Source organism: Sminthopsis crassicaudata, chromosome 2 (genome assembly GCF_048593235.1).
Source record: "Sminthopsis crassicaudata isolate SCR6 chromosome 2, ASM4859323v1, whole genome shotgun sequence".
NCBI classification, from domain to species: Eukaryota; Metazoa; Chordata; class Mammalia; order Dasyuromorphia; family Dasyuridae; genus Sminthopsis; species Sminthopsis crassicaudata.
In genome coordinates, this window is record NC_133618.1 from 454,865,261 (window position 1) to 454,887,277 (window position 22,017).

At 36.3% G+C, this 22,017-nt stretch overlaps 1 protein-coding gene across 1 annotated transcript in view; it reads right to left on the reverse strand.

Moving 5' to 3' along the window:
- Positions 1-4,295, reverse strand: part of TNC (tenascin C) — a 110,718-nt gene extending 106,423 nt beyond the window's left edge. Inside the window, 1 exon segment of the mRNA XM_074292897.1 lies at positions 3,967-4,295. The gene's annotated coding sequence lies outside the window, so the exon portion shown is untranslated.
- Positions 4,296-22,017: the final 17,722 nt, after the last annotated feature.

The following is a 22,017-nucleotide window of genomic DNA, read 5'->3' on the forward strand; positions in this document are numbered from 1 at the left end:
CCATCTCCAGACTGAGTTAGACCAAATTGACCCCACCTTCCACAAACATCAGTGTAAGGTGATAGTAAGCAGTCATTCTGCAAAAGTACTAAGATCCAGTCCTCCCCCAGTAGTCCTCTGTCCCTGAGCCAATCCTACTGAATAGCCTCTGGAATACTGATACCACTATTTGCAATTCTAGATGAGTTCAGAATGGCTTAAGGGAAACTCACGTTTCATTCTTCTTTAATAACCTGTGACCTTGGGCATGACACTTAATCTTGTGGAGCCTCAGTTTGCTCTTCTGTCAAGTGACGGTAATAATGTGCATACCACCTATCTAAAATTTTTTTTTGTGAGGAAAGTTCTATATGAAATTTATAGCACTATACAAATGTGAAATCTATGCTATTCTTATTTATTCCCAGAACTGGGATTTCATCAGCATAGGGAGCGCCTGAAGAGCAATGAGGAATGTCTTCCAACTGGGCATATCCACATTTCCTCTGAAACTTAGTCTTAGAGATTTGAGTTGCTAAGTGAGCTGTATTTCAGGGTCATACTGCCAGCACACATCAGAAGTGGAACCCACACTCAAGCTTTTGTGACCCTCAAGACAGTTAAACCAAGCTGCCTTTTAATTGTAATTATTATTTATTCTTAGTTTGAGGCTCATATTAATATCTAATGTCTATATAGTGCTCTAAGATTTATAAAACTTCTCACATATATTATCTCATTTTACCTTACAATTATCCTTAGATAAGTACTTCCACATTGTGAGCCTCTGAGATTGCCATTAGTGTGAAAAAAATTTTTGTTTCTTTTTAAAAAAAGTTTCCCCAAACTAAATAAACAACATAGAAAGACTTCCTTGGAGGAACAGTGGAAAGACATGCAGTTAAAAGATCTGGATTTGAACTTTATTCTGCTACTGAATCTTTGGAAAAATCACTTTACTTACACATAGATCTCAGCTTCCTCATCTGTAGAATGAAGGTTAAAGTCTTTTCCAATATTAAAATCAATGATCCTATTAAATTCTATCTTAGACATTTACAAGGTGGGTGACCATGGTAAGTTATTGTTTTTCAGAGCCTCAGTTTATTTATCTGTCAAATGGATGTAGTCATAATGTTAGCTACTTCACAGGATTACTATAATGAACCTTGGAGTGCTATACAATATTAGTAGTTATAGTTATTGATATTTAGTATGTATTTTGAGGAATAAAAATAAGACTTTGCAAAGGGCCTTTAGAACTTCTATTATATCTTTTGTCTTTGTTATTTCCTTTGACTCTTCAGATATGACTATGGAGAAGCAGCATAGTGTTGTGAAAAGGAGACAGAGGATGTGGCTCCATTCTGATTTCAATCCTGGCTCTTTTACTTACTTAATACTTTAACTTACTACTTGAATAAGTTCATTCCCCAGCTTTGGATCTCAGTTTGCTTAGTTATAAAATTAAGGAGTTTGGCTGGGTGATTAATAATAGCCTTATTCAGTTGTAAATCTTATGATCCTAAGTAGGAAAGCAATGGCCTTATTACCATTTTTCAGCTCTGGAAATGAAGGCATGGATAGATGAAATGAATCACTGAAGATTAGGCCGGTACTTTGGGACAATGTCAGGACTAGAACCAGGTCTCCTGATTGCTTAAGAGAGTCACCTTAAAAAAGTGGACTGTATATGGCTATCATAAATTGGGTATGCATTTGTGAGGTTTCCTTTGGGAAGGAGCTTGGAGGAAGGAATCTTCACCTCTTTTGATAGCTATCAGGATATGCTCAGGCTATCTGATCACACTTTTCGTTGGTAGTGAAGTCTTCCTGAAGTCCCAAGACTAGCAGCTATTTCATTTTGTTATTGTTGTTGTTGTTGTTAATTGCAAAGTCTATTGTCCTTTTCCCATAGAAGGAAACATTGGCATCAATAAGGTAACACTGTGTGTCTGGGATTAAGACTCCTGTCTTGAACAGTCTATTTCCTGAGGTTTAAATTAATGAGGAAATGATCTAATGGATGAATAGTAAGTTACTGAGATGAATGAATCATGTGGGATCAAGTGCATATGCATGTCTCCTTGTGCCCCTTCTGACTCATGGTAACCTGAAGGATTATTGCAGATGAAATTTTAGTAAGACTATGGGTATAGAGAACACAAGCAGAAAGCCAGGCTTTAATAACTAGGCAGTGTATTCAGATATTACAGAAAGCAAAGAGCTATGGGTTTTCTTTCTTTCTTTTTTTTTCAAACAGCCTTTCTTTATAGTTGACCACAGCTATATTCATCAGCCTTTTATCCTGACCCAACTCACAGTTGAGGAAAGCACTAGGTATCCTATTAATATGTGCCCTGAAGCCAAGAAAATTCAATACACAAAACAACCATGTAAGATGCTTCACTCCATTCTCAAAAGCTGGGGAGGGAACCCCACAATAAAATAGTTTTCAAAGGGACTCAGATGCCAAAGGATGCCAGCGTAGTTTCCACTAATTTATTCAGTCTTCCAAAGCCTGGGCAAGCCCCCAAAACACTACCCAGTCAAACTACAGAGTTCCAAACAGGACCTAACTAATTGCCTGGATAAGCGAAAAGCTGTCTTCTGCAAGCAGTTTTTATTCATCCAGTACATATGGTGAAACTCCATAAAAGAAAAAAAAAAAAAGACAGAGAGACATTCATTTTACCTCAGGGTTCTTTGCCTGGGTCTCACATACAATATAATGCTTTCCCAGTGAACTACCAAGGACTATCCCATTTAGTAAATGCATTTTGGATTGAATGTCTTTACAAGCAAAGAAAACAAGCCAGAGTGTTCTCAGAAGCAGGAGCTCAGCATCATAGCCCACAAAGTGGTAACTCAAAAAAAAAATGCTATTAAGGTAGTAAAGTCTTGAAATCAGCTGTTTAAATAAAGCTTTGTGCCACAACCACCTTTTCCAAGACCTCTGCCAGCCTGGTATCATTCATGTCTAGCACACACACATACAGACTCAGATCCATCTAGGTCCAGCCCATAGAGCTGGAAATCCTCAAAAAATAGACAAGGTAAAAAAAAGGGCATGGCAGGGGGAGGGGAGGAAGGAATACAAGAAATACCACTGAACATGTAAAGTATCTCTTTTGACTTTTGGATTGAGAGCAAATGTGGACAAACTTTGAAGAAGTAAAAGATCTTGTTAGCAGCTCATAAGTAAAATTAAGAATCTCTTTTTTGGTCCTAGCCACAATTCAGAGAGAAGTGGGAATCTCATAGAAGTAAAAGAAAAGCTGAGCAGAAGTTTGAGGTGAGAGAGAAACTACAAGGATTATAGCAGCAATAGAAACTTTGAACTTATAGGCACTACACATTAGACAGCTTTATTGGAAATCTTTAGAGTAGCATAATTTAATCAAGACTTAATGGGCCAGAAAACTCTGAACTATTAATATTCACTTATTCTTTTTAGAATTGATTCTGTCCCTGGTTTTATCAAAGTTTCAACAGTCATTCATTGCCTAGATCTGTCATTATTTTCATTTTTTTCCTCCCTCCCTTCCTTTTTCCCTTCTTCCTCCTTTCCTTTCCTCCCTCCCTCTCTCCTTTCTTCCCTCCCTTCCTACCTTTCTCTCTCTCCCTCATTTCCTTCTTCTCTCCCTCCCTCCCTCTTTCCTTCCTGAAAAGTGCTAAAGAATAAAGAAATGATGCTTTTCTTAGATATGGAACTAGGGAAATTACCAAGAAAAAAATTAAAAACTAAAAAAAAAAAAAAAAAAAAAAACCAAAACAAAACCTGTTAAATATCACTTTCAAAATTCCACTAAAAAGGCACCTAAAATTCTTATAGTTAAAAATATAATTCTACAGAAACTTTTTTAAAGCTTATGAATGATACATTTAAACTCATTGAATCAAATGCATGTACACACCCACACAGACACACACACAAACACACATAAACACGTGATTTGGGAAGCAATAATGATGGAATGAGCTTACCTTCCAGACTTGAATATAAGTTAGATCTACAGTGAACGGCCTCATTAAATAAATAAAGTAAGCAAGTGGTCTCCCACCTTCTTGCTCTCCTCTTGTCAAAACAGTAAAGTTTTCTTTATACTCAGATCAGTGTGTGTTTGAGTTGAGCGTGTGTATGTGTGTGTGTGTGTGAGAGAGAGAGAGAGAGAGAGAAAGAGAGAGAGAGAGAGAGTGTGTGTGTGCAAGAGAAGTTTGACAGCAGGGGAGGCTGCAGCCAATACAGCCAGCTTTTGCTGGGTTTATATAGCAGTCCTGATCCTTGGCTCATTCCCCTGTAATGGGATGCCTCCAGGCAGCCTTTTCCACTTTTCGGTTGGTGAATTAAAGGAGCAGCCTCCCAGTGGAGCTGTGAGTATGGTTAGCTCTTGGAAGACACACTCACTCCCATGCAGACTGCCAGAAAAGAAACTCTATTTGCATACAATTTAAGGCTAAAGAAGGAAATTCCCTCTTCTTATTCTGTTCCCCTCCCCCCAAATGTCAAGAAAATGATTCAATGAATAATTGCATATATGGAATCTCTGATAGGATTGTTTCAATTTTTTTTGGAATGAAGTTTTCTATCAGAGAATTAGAAAGTTAGAGCTAGGCAAGCTTTGCTGCTGCTAGTTACATTTCTAACTATTATCCAGTCTCATAAATGAGTAACACTTAAGAGTTACATCTGGCATTTATTTGGTGAGAAATGAAGACAAGGATAGAACTCTTTGGAGATATCTAAGTCCTAGAAAATAAGGTGTAAGATACATTTAAAGATGAAGACCTCGTGCATCTCTTTGGGAGGACAGATTAGCTATATATTAATTATGTGAAAGTAGCCACTTCATATATTAAGAGAGAAAATAACTTTTGTTTTATCACCCTTTGGAATGAGTGTACTATCTTTTTGTTTGTTTGTTTGTTTAAGGGAGGGAAAACATTTTTAATATTCGTGAGCTCTCAGGAATCAGGAGGAACTTCTAGTGGACACATTTTTTTTTTTTTTTTTTAATGGAACTGTCAGATTTAGAGTTAGAAGGGTATTTCAAACCTATCTCGACTGATTCCCTATTTTCAAGACCAAGACACCTTAAGTCCAGAAAAACCAAAAGTTCACATAACTGAGAGTAAATCACAGAGAAGGGATTTGATCCTAGGTCCTCTGATACCAAATTCAAGGTTCTTTCCACACCATTCTGTTTCAGATTTCCACTTAGTGATCTTATTTCTATCCTGGTTCCCAAGAGAGATAGCTTTCCTAATAGGTGGGGAGATCCTAACCTTCCCTTTTCAAAGAATAGGGATCAACAAGAGTGGAATAGGAGATAAAGCTCTAAACATGGATAAAAGAGCCTAGAGCTGGAGCTTTTGGCTCTCTTAATAGTTTTGTGATTGTGGATCTATTCCTTCATCTCTCAGCCTCATTTTCCTATCTGTAAAACTTGAATAGTTTTACTTATACAATCATTTGGGGCTTATGAAGAAAATTGGGTTTGAACTTTAAGGTAGGAAGGACATCCTCAAAGTCTTAGTTGCTAAAGTGTAAATCTTTCTTGAGACTTTTGAGATACTGTATATACAGTGTGAATTGTTACTACTTTAAAGATTAATGCTTTAGATAGTGCAGATACTCCTACTGAGGCAGATGACAACCCTGGTATCATGTGCTAATGGTCTTTGTGAGTTTCTTTGATCAATTAGGAAATATTTATACTAAATGCCTACTAAACACTTTACTCAGTGAGGGAGATACAATGAAAGGCAAAATATAATCCTTGCCTTCAATGAATTTATAATATAATAGGGAAGACAATGTATATAAAAGGATGCAGAAAGGGGAGAAGAGCATGATGAAATCTAGAGAAGTTCACCTGGAAATAGCTGATCAAGATACCCTCCTTAAATGGAATTTTTTGGAGGAGTTCTCTGCTTTTTCATTCTCTGCTCTCTAATCAGATAAAGGGAAATGATTAAGGGGAAAGGAGACAAAGAGTTCCAGGAAGAAAAAAAAAATCACCCTATAGCCCATCTAGTGATGTTTCTCCAAATGTAGCTAGGCTAATGTTTAGATGCAGAGCCTAGACTTTAAGCCTTACAAGCTTTAGTAGGCTTGCTAGAATGTGAATTGTGATAGCAGTCCATGAAAATCCAGGATCATCTCAATAAGATAAAGAGTGAATTAAAGAAAGACTTTTGTGGAAGCTGCATTAAGTCACCAAAAATAACTGAACTATCCCCAGGGGAACAAGTATGACATTACATAGGATAAAACATATCTTTCATTCAAAAGAAGATATTAAAGAAAGGAATGATCATAGTAGAGTGGGATTAGAAAAGGCTTTTTGGCTAGGTAACTTAGGTTACTTGGATCTTAAGGGAAATATTGGGTTATGAATTGGCAGAGAGGTAGGCAAAGACTTGAGGTTCTTAACCTTGAGTATAGGGACTTTTTGTTTTTTCTTTTTGGAAATACTTTGATAACTGTTTTAAATAAAATTGGCTTCCTTAATAATCCTATGCCTTTAAAATATTCTGAGAAGGGCTGTATGAGCTTTACCAGAATGTCAGATGGCCCATGATACATCCTAAAATGGTAAGGAAATCCCTGATTGAGTCAAAAATATGATGATTTCAATTATACTGCTTTTATTCCAGTTTGGCCCCTCATTCCTTCAAACTTGAATTGTTTGAAGCAATAATTTCTTTTTCTGTCTTACCAAATCTTAATCACTGAATGGATGTTCCTTCAGTCAAAATGATATCTGTTAAAGACCTTTGCTTAAAAAGACCAAAGTCTCCTACTGCATCCAGGACCATCAAAAAGATTGGAGATCTTACTTAAATACAATTCACTCATATGCCATGGCATCATCTCTCTGATGTCAGGGGAGTCTTCAAGAATGAAGGATAAAGAATAACAATCTTTATTGGAACCAGCAGGTATCTTCAAGTATTTTCTGAACCATTCTGTATATTCTTACCTATCAATCAATTAAAAGTACTATATTTATTGTAGAATCACATAATTTTCTAGATCATCAGCAAACAGCTAGATGGTGAAGTTTATAGAGAGCAGGACCTGGAGTTAGGAAGATTTGAGTTCAATATAGTCTCAGTTCTTTACTATCTGGGTCACCCTGGGCAAGTGACTTTAATCTCTGTGTGTCTTAGTTTCCTCATGTATGAGAAATGAGAACAAAAATAACACCTATCTTTTAGGATAGTTGCAAAGATAAAATGAGATTCTATTGTAATGTAAAATCCTTTATACATCTCAAGGTACTATATTAATGCTAGCTATTATTGTTTTTTTCCAAGACTATTGTTTTATAGTTGAAAAAAATTGATAACAAGAAGGGAAGTGACTTGTCCAAAAGAGCTCAGGTATCTGGATTCCAAATAAAGATATCTTTCTATTGAAAAAGCTGAATAATGGTTAAAAGTTTTCAAGGATTCCTCATTAACTACTGGGCAAAGATTCAAATTTCTTGGCCTTACATTCTACCTAATTAGTCTCATCAACCTTATGAGAATGTTTTATGATAGAGTGCTTTTCATACTGTTCCATATTGGCATGGATATTTGTGCCATGGCATCTTTGCTCATTTCACTGCCTTAACATATAAGGTACCCATCTCCTGTCCTTTTCATTTAGCTAAGTCTTAGTTATCCTTCAAAGAACAATCCAGAAAACCTTGTGTAACTTCTGCAGTTCATAGAATTATCGCCAATGAATACATTTTTATGCCCCTCGCTTAACACTTATTCTTAAAAGTGTTATGACTGCCTTGTAAAACTTCTTGAATAAAATTACATTATTTTACTTTTTTCTCAATGAATTTATTATTTTTCCTTCTGACTTCATTATTTCTTTCAATGTCATCACTTATATATTCAGACTTCCATGTTTTCAACCTGGATACTGCATCTGATGATTTCCTTTTCATCACTCCTCCTATCCTATCAGTTACAGTCTTGTTATTTTTATATTTATAGTAAATATTATATACATTTCTTCTAGTATAAGCTTTCTTTGCTTCTTGCCTGGACTATTCCAATAGCCTTCTAAAAGCTCGCCCATATGTCTACTGTCTTCCCACTTTAAACCATCATTAATGCCACTGCCAGTCAATTTTCTTATCCATAGATCTAGCTATGTCATATTGCTTCTCAAAATTCTTCAGCAGCTTCTTCTTGTCTACTAAATAAACTTAAAACTCTAGAATTCCAACTACTATTGGTAGCATTGCTTAAACTTTCTGTTGGCAACAACTTTCCCCCTCAGAACCCATACACCATTTTTGTTTCTTATGGATATTTCTAATGTATTTTTCAAGTAACTGTGTATTCTGATTATTCCTTCTCCTCCTTTTAGATTTTAAGTTCCTTTAGGGAAAGGATTGCATCTTACTTAAACCTTGTATATCCCTGTGATGATAGGGCTCTCTGACCAATAGGTTGCTAATGCTTGTTTGTGGACCAAATGAATGATCCATGAGATGAAGGAAATGAAATTGAAAGAAGCAGGGATGATACTGAGATCCTTGAAATAGCTGTAAGAGAACCAGATTTGTGTTAGCTAGTCTTCTACCTTCTCTTTCTGATATCTTGCATTCTAAATTCCTTTCAGTCTTTTTAAGCTCATTATCTCTTGCTGTCTCCTCTGGGACATCTTCTCTGATCCCCAGTCAATAGTGACCTTCTCCCTCAGACCTAGTATAATTCTTTATTTGATAACTTCTTAATGTACTCATTATCTACTGTTTGGTATTATAGTTGTTAATGTTTCTTTTTTATTTCACAAGAATAGAGGTATGTCTTATGTAGACTTCAGTTTTCCTCAGTGTCTAACACAAGGCATAATGCATTTGAGATATTTGCAGATTTGAATATGAGAGCAGAAAATGGAATCAAGAGAGATGAAAAATTTAGATCTGGAAGGGATCTCAATAGGTTCTACTTACTCATTTTCCAGAAGAAAAAACTTAGTGAATTAAGAACCTTGCCCAAGTCACACAGACATTTAATAGCAGAGATAAAATCTAAACCAAGCTCATCCTTATATTTTAAATCCATCATGTTTGTCATTGTATCACAACCATTCTATTGTGCTTTATATCTTTATGATATTCAGGAAAGTCTATGATTGTTAAAATACCTTTAAAATCTATTTTTATGAAGTAATGTTCTCAGAAGAAAAATCCACAAATAGCTCTAGAATAAAAGTCCATTTAAAATTTGCAACTATTTTTGGCTGAATAAATCATTAGCTCTTTGGGAACTTTCAGTTCCATATATGTAAGAAGAATGATTTTAGTAGGAAAAGGGATTTTCCTTCATTAGAGAATCTTATTTGCTTTCTTGTAACTCCAAGTTAAGATACATTTATTCCCTAAATTTTGTACTGGAAAAATTCTTATTATTCCTGAACATCATTAAATTTTGTCCAGGTGGTATAGAGGGAAAAGAAACAAACTTAGAATCACAGAAGCGTGATTCAAATTTGAGTTCTGCTATCAGAAAGACATTAGATAAGTGACATGATCTCTCTGGACAGAAGTTTTTTCACTGATAAAACTGAAGTTTGGACTAAGGGACCTTTAAGATCCCTCTAAAGCCTACAACCTATAATCTTATGATCTGTATCCTGGCTACCAATGCATCCCTCATTTTTATTTGTGTTGAAATTTATTGCAAAAACATTCTTTTTTAGAAATCTCTCATTAGCCTTATGTGGCAATCTAGAATGGTATCTCACTGGAATGAATGTATTAGTGTTGGAGTCAGGAAATTAGGATTCTTATCCAGTCTCCATATGGTACATTAAAAAGAGAACTGGATTGGAATCAAAGATTGTTATTGTTGTTCAGTCCTGTAAAATCTGTTTGGGGTTTTCTTAGTCAAAAGTGGTTTGCTATTTCCATGAGGTCAGATTTGAACTAAGGGAGACTTTCAGATTTCAGATACAGAGCTCTATCCATTGTTCCACCTAGCTGCCCTGGAATCAAAGTACCTTGGTTTAAATGCTAGCACAGCTGTATATTACATATGTGACTTTGGGCAAATCTCTTTCTTCCTTTGATGAATAATGAAATTAAAGCAATGGATTTAAGCAGGGGCCCTTTGGCAGTTAGGTGACGTCTACATTGTCAGAATAACATTTTTAAATGCATAAAAGACATAAGATTGCAAAGGAAATCAAATGTATTGAATTATATCTGTCAAAATATATTTTTAAAAAGTTTATGGACTCCAGATGAAGAAGCCCTGAACTAAAAAATCTTTAAATTCTTTTTGTTTTCAGATTTTGTTTTCGGAATCCTGTGACTGTACAGAATTCATAACTAGTCATTTGGCCCTTTATGCCTGTTTGCTTATCTGAAAAGTAGAAATGATGACACTTGCTATGCCTACCTAACAAATAAATGGACCCTAAAACACAGCTATAATGCCTCTTTACTATTTTTTCACATATACTCCCAACTCTATTCATTTTCATGAGCCATTCCCTACATCTGGCAAGTTCCTCACCTCTGATTCCTACCTTCCTTGACTCCTTTCAAGACTCAGCTCAAATTCCCCTTTCATATTCTCCACTAACCCACTAATTTGCACCTTGTGTGTGTATACATAGGGTATATAAACATTTTAATGCAGTTTAAAATTATACATATATATAAACATATTGTATTTACATGCAATATATGTACATAAATGCATATATCATATATGCATATGATAAATTGATAGAGGAAGGAGAAGGGAATAAATATTCATATAGTGCCTACTTTATTTCAGGCACTGTTCTATGTACTTTTTATAAATAGCATTTCATTTGGTCCTTACAAGCCTTCATAGTAGAAACTGATATTTTTATGCCTTTTTTCTGTAATTGAGGAAACTGAGATTGTCTTCCTCAATAGAATGTAAGCTGCTTGAGGACATGTTTTATTTTTTATTTTTCTATTTTCTTTTTTTATTTATCTTCATCCTTTATTAAAGTGCTTGGCACATAGCAAGCAATTAATATAATAAATGTTTTGTGACTGATTAAATTAGCTGTATCATACTAACCATACAATATATACTAGGCATAGGAGTGGTAGGTAAATATGATCTGGTTTAAAATAGATGAATATTAATATCCTCACTAATGAATAAATTTAAGTTCAGGAAGGTTAGCTAGTTTGTATAAAGTCATGCATTTTGAGACTGAATGACTTAGAAAAGCAGGACTTGAGTCTGAATTCTATCTAGTATGCTTTTTATTACATCAAGCTTCTTCCCCAAGGAATCAGAGCCAATTGATTGAACATTCAGTTCCTGCTCAGCAGAATAGCACTAACACTGTTTTATTGGCCTTTTTTTTACTTGAAGTTATGCTGAGACAATGGAACTGGCTTTAGACCTTGTCTTGCACCCTGTCCTGTGGAGAACTTAGGCAGTAACAATAGAAATTTTGCCTAATAACAAAAACTATTTTTTAAGATTTGGGGAATGTGTGACTAACCATGTTTACAACCCTAGTTCTTTGAAACATGTAGCATGACTTAAGTCCCCTGTACCTGACTGGATGGACAATTGCGTTTTCTTTTTCTGTTCATTGTGGTTAACAGCTTACCTTAGAACTCAGTCTGTGATACCTGGCCCCCAGACTGGTATAAATATAGTATCCTTTGTCTAGCTTGCTGCTGATCCCTTAAGAACTAAGCCCATCTTGCTGTTCATATTAAAATCTGCCTTCATTGAGAAGCAACTTGCTCCCTGAAATTTCCTGAGCAACCCCAACTGATCCTGACCTATCCTCATCAAAGACCTTAGCATCATAGACAACAAGGTATCATTTTGCTAAGTTTCATCACAGGGCACAGGATAGCAGTATTACGAGAAGGAAAAAGTCAGAGATGAATTAGGAACTTGTTAAATATCAGGTTCAAAGACTGTTGTTAATAATTCAATGTCAACATGACAAGAGGTCTATAATGGAAAATTCCAGAGATCTGTGATTACCCCTCTATTATTGAATAATTTTTATCAGTGACTTTAGAAAAGGCATAGATGACATAAACGAATATGAGGTAATCATGATCATTCAAAGAAAGATAAAGAGGGTAGTAATAGGATTGGAATCCATGTGATGGGATTGGTTGAAGAAATTAACTTGAAAATAACAGGACAAGTATCTACTTGGTAGGTCTCCTGTAGACGAACTACTAACCCAACTTCGTTTTGCCCCAAGGAAATGAACTGGAGTGGAAAAGGAGCAGATTTGGGGTCTGATTAAAGAAAAAAAAACTTCCTCACAATTTGAGCAGTCACAAAGTTGAATGGTCTTCTTCAGAAAGAAGGAAATTCTTTTTTGGAGGTCTTCAAAAGGATACTGAATGAGAATTCACTGGGAGTATTACAATAGGAATTCTTGTTCAGATATAAATTAGATAAATTTATCTAATAAATAAATAAATCTTGAGGTCCCTTCACATGTGAGATTTTATGATTCTGTGAGATTGATTCTAGTTATAGCTTTAAGACCAGCCACTTAAACAAATTTTCTGTTCTGTTTCCTTATTTGTAAAGTAGGATCAATAATACTTGTGAATAAATGAGGACTTGAGGGATAATAAGAGACAGAAGCATAGAGAAGAAAAGAAATCATTGAAAAATAAGAACATGAAAGGGATTTTTTCAGTTACAGGCCCCATGGATAAGAAATTAATTTTAAGGAGCATACAATTTTTTTGAAGGCAAAATGTAGTAAAAAGAAGTCTTGGGATAATGAGACCTGGACTGGAATATCTGATGTTGATTATCTGTGTGATTTGAGTAGTCACTGAACTTTTTTGGCATCTCAATGTCCTCCTTTGTAAAATTGAGATGTTTGTCTTTGCCTTAACCAAAGACACAAAAATAGTAAAAACACTGGTGTATTTGAACCCAGGTCTTCTGTTTTCAAATTCCATGTACCATTTCAGGCCATTCTTAAATAAAAGATGGGAAAATGTGAGCTAGATGATACTGGAATAAAATGAATTAAGAACTTCTTGAGTGACCAGATTCAAAGAGTAGTTTTTTTTTTTTTTTTTTTTTTTTTTTCTGAGACTGGGGTTAAGTGACTTGCCCAGGGTCACACAGCTAGGAAATGTTAAGTGTCTGAAATCAGATTTGAACTCAGGTTCTCCTGAATTCAGGGCTGCCCCCAAAGAGTAGTTATTAATGGTTAATGCCAATATGACAGGAGGCCTGTAATGGAAATTTCCAGAGATAAGTGATTGTCCCTTTATTGTTGAATAATTTTTATCAGTGACTTTAGAAAAGCTATAGATGACATCATATTTTTGAGTGAAACAAAATATTCCCTCCAAGAATTTTTTTTTAAAAAGTCAAGCTGATCTCTCACATGGAATTAATTCCATCTTCTGACTGCACGCCCTTTTAAGACTATCCCCTCTAGCCTGGAATGCTCTCACTCTTTTGTTTTCTGCATCTCCCTTCTAGATTTAGTTCTTATACCAGGCCTAGCCTACCCTGCTCCTTATAGCTAGAAGTATGTTCAAAATCCATTATTTTACATATGTTTGTGCTTAGTGATTATTAAGAATGTTATATTTCCCCTTCAAGTGCCTAAGAGAAAGTTAGCTACTTGAGGGCAAAGAGTGTTTATCTTTTGACTTTGTTTCCTAAATGTCTAGCATAGTCCTCAATTGTTTATTTGACTTGAATTGTCTACCCCATGGGACTATTATAAGGAAAATGCCCTGCATCCCCTTAAAGTGAAGTCAGAATTAGAAGATCTTTGGAAGTAATGGATACAGCCTTCACATATTATTAATGTTAATGGTGCATATAAACCCAGTTCTATGACAGTTAGTCAACAAGAATTTAACTTTGTGGCAAGTACTATGATGCAGCCTGGGAGCATACAAAAAAGGTAGAAATAGTCCATATCCTACAAGAATTCACATCCTAATGGGAAAAATAACATGTAAATAACTAGGTTTACCCAAAATAAATGCAAAGTAAATGGAAGATAATCTCAAGAGGGGAAGGCACTAGCAGCTGGAGCTGGGAGAACTGTTCATCAATAAAAAAATTATTGAGCACTTTTCTTCTGTGTGTTAGGCACAGTACTATGTGCTAGGAATTGTAGGTATATGTCTATAGTTTCCCAGTATGCTATTATATCCAGGTGATAACTATTTAAAGGCAACAAGTTTTACCTCTAATGCTGATTATCTGTGTGATCTGGGGAAAACCACTGAACAATTTTAATACCTCAATGTCTTCCTTTGTAAAATGGAGATAATCATCCTTGCCCTATCCAAAGTTACTTTAGTACTATAGTAGAATTGTCATGCAACTCCACCAAGATTCTGTAATCTATAATATTTATAATTGGATTATTTTTCCTCTTGCAGTGGGAGATGTCTTTTTAAGTCAGGCTTAAGTAATTGTGTTGCAGCATTCCAAAGCAGGATGTTTATAGAATTAATAACAATTTATCCTGCTTCTTGGCACAGGCTATGCCCCCCTTGGCAACAATTTTTGAATAACTGCAGCCTCCTCAATATAAGTACTGTGTTCTATGTGAGAGAGTCGAAAGAGCCCTAAACATTATCTTCTAACTTGGAAACCAACTTACTGTTTATTTATCTAGTTCCAGGCAAGCTAGCCAGTGCTGAGGTCTGGAAAGGAAAAAGGCAAGCCTCAGGTAGATCTGCACTCATTTCCTTCAAGTTCAGCTACATAGCAATGAATATTTCCTCACAGATTAACCAGGGAATGGGAATTGGCCAGCACTAGTATTATCAGGGGTAAGCTAAGATTATTCTAAGGGTTCTAGCTCCTAACTCACTAAGAAATTTCAAAGAAATATGTTCCTCTGAAATATTAAGTATTCTCATCTGTAAGAGTTAATCTCCATGATTGCCAGATCTAGGAGTTGGCAATTAATTAATCAGAATTAAACACAATGAATTAGTCATTTCAGTAGAGGCTTTTCTTAAGTAGATCAGGAAGTTTCTCGACTTATGTAACTTAGATTTTCAAAAGACAACATATTCTCTTTCTAGAGGTCAGATACTCTTCCATCTCTCACCGTTTTCTCCTACTTTTTATCAACTCTAGTTTTTCACGGAAATCTTTTTTAAAAAACCCAAACAAACATGTCACTAATTCTCTGTGTGATCTTATGAAACTATTCTTTCTCTCTGGGACTCAAACATAGCTGTTCATCTCCCATCCTAGAGGGTTTTGCCCCCTTGTTCTTACCTTTTGGCTTTCCTGGCTTCCTTCAAGGTTTAGTTTAAATCCTATCTTCTGCACAAAGTTTTTACTATCCGTCTTTTGCCTCTTTTTATATTCCCAGCATTTAGCACACTTACTGACACAAATAAGGTGATTAACAAATTTTATTGATAGACAATTCTACCAACTTCAGCTATTAATGTCTTCCCCTTTGAGAATATCTTCCATTTACTTTGCATTTATCTTGGGTGCACCCTAGTTATTTACATTGTTTTCCCCATTAGGATATGAATTCTTGGTGGATATGGACTATTTTTGCCTTTCTCTATGCTGCCAGGCTGTAGCATAGTACTTGCCACAAAATTAAGTCCTCATTGACTAACTGGTTGTGTTGTGCCTCAGTTTCCTTTTATTGTTCTGCCTCAGTTTCCCTAACTTGTTCTGCCTCAGTTCCTTTTTTTTTTTTCCTGCCTCAATCCCCCTGGTTGTAACCCCTCTTCCTAATCATTAGGACTGAGATAATTAGGGCTGGAAGTCCTAACCATTAGCATTCCATAGATCCATAAATTGCAGATAATTTACTAAGAGATATGCTTACATATTTCTAAGTTCCAGACTTTCTGTCTCTAGCAAATATCCCCTTCATTCCCAGTTTATCAAAATTTATAGTCCTACCCCCACTGTGTCAGAACTAGATTTATGATCCCTACATGAAAATTGCCACTGTTTACCAATGCTCAGACTCTACCCCTTGCCTTTGTCTCTCCTGATCCCTTGGAGCTATATATAATAATTCATTGGAATCTCACATTTGCTGCTGAATGCTTTAAGACATCAGCCCTGGGACCAAAATGGATCCTTTGGTTCCAGACAATCTTTCCCTCTCAGAAACCCAAATAAAATATTAAAAACTTTCTTAATCTCTATCTTGCCTCAGTTTCTCCAGCATTACAACTGATTGTGTTATAGGATCTCCTTGGGCTTACATGGACCAGGTTCATGTAAGGCTTGAGGGCTTCTCAATAACCGTACTTTCTGTTTTGTGCTTCCACCCTGATTTTTCCCTGAGGACAGTAGGTTTTGAAGGTCCCTCTGCTCCCATGTAAGCACTTAGACTAAAACACTCAGTCTATAAATTAGGTCAATGAAATCAGATATGACTTTATAAACAGTCCAAACAAGGTTCCTTCAATTTCCAGAAAGTGCTGCTTTTACCATTGACTTATATAACCCTCCATATTTGTAGTATGAAGTTGAACTCCCACTTTAAAAGGAGTAAATATTAGGGGTCATCACAGGATTGACCTCTCTTTTACAAATCACATAAAGTACAATAAAAGGTAAAATTTGACTCCAATTCTAATTAAAGTTTAAAAAAAGAACTAAAACCTCCTAGGTTTTTTCTGCCTCTCCTCTCTGCCTCTTTGTGTTCTCATATATCTTGACTTGATTCCCTCTACTGCTGCTCCATGTTGGCTAAGGGGATCTGGTTCCCTGTTTTGGCCTCCTCCACTGGTAACTGAGCCTGAGTCTCCCAAGAGCCTCTCTCCTAGAAAACTTAATTTTTAGTACCAGCTTTTGCATTCTCTCCACATCTGCCTTTGCTCTCTCTTTTAGTACCCATTTCAACTTACTCCAAAGGTCATCTATAACCGGGGCAAAGAATTAAATCGGTTCTTCTCAATGAGTTACAAAAGCAGTATGTGGCAAATTCAGGAACTACCAAATATACAATTTGTCAAACAGCTAGTTTTGTCAAAGAGTTAACAACTCTTTAAGGAGGTACAAGAGGACCTACAGAGGCCCCAGGATTCTTTGGGATGTATTTTCTGTAAGAAATAAGATGAAATTGAGGCAGCTAGGTTGCCCAGTGGTTAGACCATCAGCCCTGAAGTCAGGAGAACCTGAATTCAAATCTGGCCTCAGACACTTAACACTTCCCATCTGTGTGACCCTGGGCAAGTCACTTAACCCCAATTACCTCAGGGGGAAAAAAGATGAAATGATCTCACAACTCCATTTTATTTCTCATGATCATAATGCAAGCTCCATTTGGTATAGTGTTAAAGATTTATTAAAGCAATCTCTTCATTGCTCCTTCCCATCAGGGTTAAGTGAGTTATCCAGGGTTACACAGCCAATATATGTCTGAGGCCACAGTTGAACTCAGGTCTTCCTAACTCTAGGGCCATGCTCTATCTACTTCCCCACCCAGGTGCCCCTTATAAATCACTCCTACCCGTCAAGGTAGGAAATACAAATATATCTTTTTATTATGGATGGGGAGATTGAAGCTCAGATTCATTTTTTTTTTATACTATCACATATTGTCTTCACAGCATCACATCATATAACTGGAAAAAAGAATCTGGCTTTGGCTGAAGGATAACTTAAAACAGTTGCTCTTTTTAATCATAAGAGAAAGAAATTTTGCTAGATCATGCAAGATCAGAACACAAGATTCCTATGAGGGTCGTTATTCCCATGATGCCCTTTGAGGGCTACTGATTGAAAAAATTATGGTCAGAAGAGGATTTGCAATGGGCAATAGAAAGTCTGTGCTTAAGAATCATTGTAACTCATAGGAATGTTTCTAAGTACTTAGCTCTTCCTAATATTTTGCATAAATATTTCCCATATCATGACAGGATAAAGTACAGCTGTATAATCAGAACAGCATTGGCTTCTTCAGCCATTAGTGGTTAAAGACTTAAGAGTGAGCTGGACCTCCCTCAGATGTGCTAGCCAGCCAGCTCTCTTGTTGAGCACCACAGCTGAAGCTGTGAGATTGTCGAGGCCAAAAAGGGAGGAGGGAGAAAGTTTAAGATAGTTCTGTGTTACATGAGAATATTGGAGTATGTAAATTCCCTAGAGAAGGTTAGAACTGTAGATTTAGTAATGCTAGACATGTTTACTGCCCTAAGCCTCCATGTTGTGGCAATGAATACTAAATGAGTTCAAATAGATTCAGGATTTAATTCTTCTGATGCCCATTTTCAGGTCATGGTGCAGGCCCCAGCTCCAAAATAAATATAGAGCTTTTCTTTTTCTCCTCTGATCTGGGAAGCTCATGAAATGCTTTACTACTTGTTTTTTGTTTGTACTACTCTTAGTGGCTTTTGGGGTTCAAATTATGAAAGATGATGGACATACACACTTTATCTGCAGAGAATTCTCTGGCTTGGTATAAGAGAATACTAATCAGTGACTTAGGGACAATGCCATCATTTATCTTTTCATTCTCAGTGTCTACTCAGGCCATTACATTTAAGAAATATATATTGAATTTACTGAATTTAAATTTGTCTTGGTTTCTAGTCTCAGCTTTGCTACTCACTTTGTGAGGCTTTCCATTTGTAAAATGAAGACTTTGGAATAGGAAATGTATTTTTTGTTTGACTTGTGTCTTTTTGTATTTTGGAGAAACCTATGGATCCAATATATATATATAATTATAAAACAAACCAATTTTATTGAAGGTATTAAAATATTAAACAAATAAAATTATCATTGAATTATTATAATTATTAAAACAATAAAAAATTCACAACTCCAGGTATCAAAAAGTCCTTCCAGCTCTGATATATTTTTTTTAAGTAGCAAGAAACCCTTTATATATTGGACATATTTATCACTACTGACTCTTAGAATCCATAGTTTCCTTCAAGACTCAAAAGCTTAGCTTAGGTATCCACCCATCCTCTCTCTCTCTCCATCTCTTCTTCATCAGTAATAAACTAGACCATTTTTTGCTGAAAAAAGATTAGCAGATTCTTCCTGAATTCCTGTATTTCTCTACCACCTTCCTGGAAGTTGTCTTGCTGTCCTGAGGCATCTCCTTCATGAACTATTAATTCCCCCTAACACTTCTGGAACCATAATCAAATCAATATTAATAATACTACAAAAAGGGTATGCTAATATACACTATGGCTGCACTTAATAGCTCTGTTTAATTCTAAATTTTCAACCAGAAATATCCCTTTCCAATCACCATTGTGCTGGAGGGTAGGAACTCTTCAATTTGTTGTTGTTAGAATTTAAGGTAATGCCTAGCACACAGGAAATACTTAAGAAAAAAAAAATTTAATTTGATACTGTCTTCTTCCTTGATTTGTATAGTTTAGCAGAAACATGAAAATTAAATTAAATCTGATTCAACAAATACTTATTAAATGCTTACTATGTGCCAGGAATTGTTCTATATATTGGGAAGGCATGTTTTAAATAGCTCCATTTATTAAAAAGCTTATATTTTACTGAGGATGCAGTGAACTGGGGCTGGGGAATACAATGTTTTCAGTGAGGAAGACCTGAATTCAAATGCTGACTCAAACACTTATGACCTGTGTGACCCTGACAAGTCACTTAACCCTGTTTGCTTCAATTTCCTTATCTGTAAAATGAGCTGGAGAAGGTTTTCTTTACCAAGATAACTCCAAATTCAGTCACAAAGAACTAGACTGGAATAAAACAACTGAATAACATTATTTTATCTTAGAGGCAATGGGGGAGCACAGAAGATTTCTGAATAGAAAAAAACTATGTTTTAAGCAAATTAATTTGACAGCTCTGTGGAGGATATGTTGGGGAGGGGAGATATAGGAGATAAAATGGGAAACCAATCAGGACGCTATTGCCATACTCCAGGATAGTCAGGTTCAAGAGACTGGTGGGAATATTGAGAGTTAGGTAAGGGGTATCTGAATGAAATTAGGGTTAATTGAGGTCTAGTGGCAGGTTCGGGGTACAGGGCGTCAAATAGAGTTCTCCTGCAACCCCTTTGGATTCGGTGCAAAGATACAGAGTTAAAAGAGGTCTAGTAGCGGCATGAGAGTCCCTTGTAAAGGAATTTACAGACCCAAAAACCTAGATTAATAAAAGAGGTTTATTTTGGGGTTTGGAAGTAAGGTTAAAGGTAGAAAGACGCCAGGGCCAGGGCTGGCACCCAGTGGACAGGAACCCTTGGCATAGCTGGCGTATGCTATGTTTGGGGCTCCTGCAAAGAGTGGACTTTAGTTTCCCTCTTTTATAATTTGGCTTTTGGTGAAGGGTCCTGTGGGTGGAGTCCCATGTTGGCTCCTGGCTGTTTTCAGCCAGGGTTGGAATTTGAATAGAATTCAATGGGTTTTTAGATAAGGATCTGTTTGTGCTGGGGGTGGGGGTTGGGGAAACCTGAGCAGATCATTAGAGTGGAGTCTGGGACAGCCCAAGTTAGCTCAGATCCGTGGGGGCTGGAAGAGCCTGGATATCTCCCATTGGGATAGAAAGGAATCTTAACCCATATCAGGAAGGTGAAAGATAGAGCTCAGAAGAGAAACTTGGGCTATCTTAAATACTCTATAACCATGGAGAAATGATTTAATTTCACTGGGCCTCAATTTCCTCACTTAAAAAATATATCTATATCTATATATGTTGGCTTTTTGTATGTGTTCTTTAAATTTATAATTAAATAACCTTAAACCCACATGGTTACCAAAAAAAAATTAAGGGTGTTGGATTAGATGATTTACAAGATTTCTTCCAATTTTATATCCATTTTATTATGACCTTGTTCAAGGTCATTAGATAGTAAGCATCAAAGCAGAGGGATTAGGATATAGTACTTTGAGTCCAAATCCATCTTTCTTAAGATGTCTCTTTGGTGCTGTGGTAAAAAGGGTTATGACCCTATAAATGGTCTGTCATCATTTTGTGATAAGTTTGTTTTGTTTTTGTTTTTTTCCTTCCATTTTCACAACCACAACCTGTACACATCTAAGTACTTTTCTGTTGCTTGCTCTGGGTTATGAGGTGGCTTCTGACTCTGGCAGGCCATGATTGGAGCATCCTGGAGAAAGCTGATGATTATTCAAGGTTGGGGTGGGGGAACCAAAAGAAAATAACAGTACCACACACCATACACACACATACACACATATACTACACACACAGCGCATACACATACACCACATACACCCCCCCCAATACACACACACACCACACACATATACTACACACACACACACACATACATCACATATACACCAAACACATACCACATACATCACATACCACACATACACCACATATACACTACACATATATTCCACATACATATACCACACACAAACACACACACACAAACATACATACATATACTGACATTTTCTGTATTTGTAGGCCAAAGTCTGAGCCCAGGGTAGGGCTTGTGTTCTAATTGCCTTGAACCATTGGCTGCCTAATTGAATTTAAGTTACCAGGAGTAGCATGTAAACAGTGAATGAATGGAATCTTAGGAACAAAGTATCCCCTTGGGTACAATAAAGGGACCACCAATGAAGCAATGCCCACAGCTAATGATTCTTGGCAAAGGCAGCATACTTCAAATCCAATGGACTTATCACCTTGCCTGCTGCTGGGAAAAATAGAGGCTAAGGATGATTATAGTGTTATATGAGTAATTCCCATCCTGTGGGCCCTGGGCTTCTTTGTGATTGATCCCCAGGAGGCCAGGGTGGTGAAGGACTGGGGGAAGGCAATGTGGCATAGGAGAATATTACTGGACTTGGACTAAAGGAGAGCTGGATTGAAATCTTGTCTCTAACAGGAAATAGCTGTGTAAATCACTGCTGTCCCACTTATCTTCTCTCTCAGCTCATATGTCATTTCTCCTGTTTTGTAGCTAAGATCTGGCTAAATGTGATTGAGAGGGTGAGAGGAATAGTGGTAGAGATCTAGATTGAAGATTGGCTCAGCTAACTCCCGGCAGTGAGGAGACACTGAACATGATGAGGGAAAAATCAG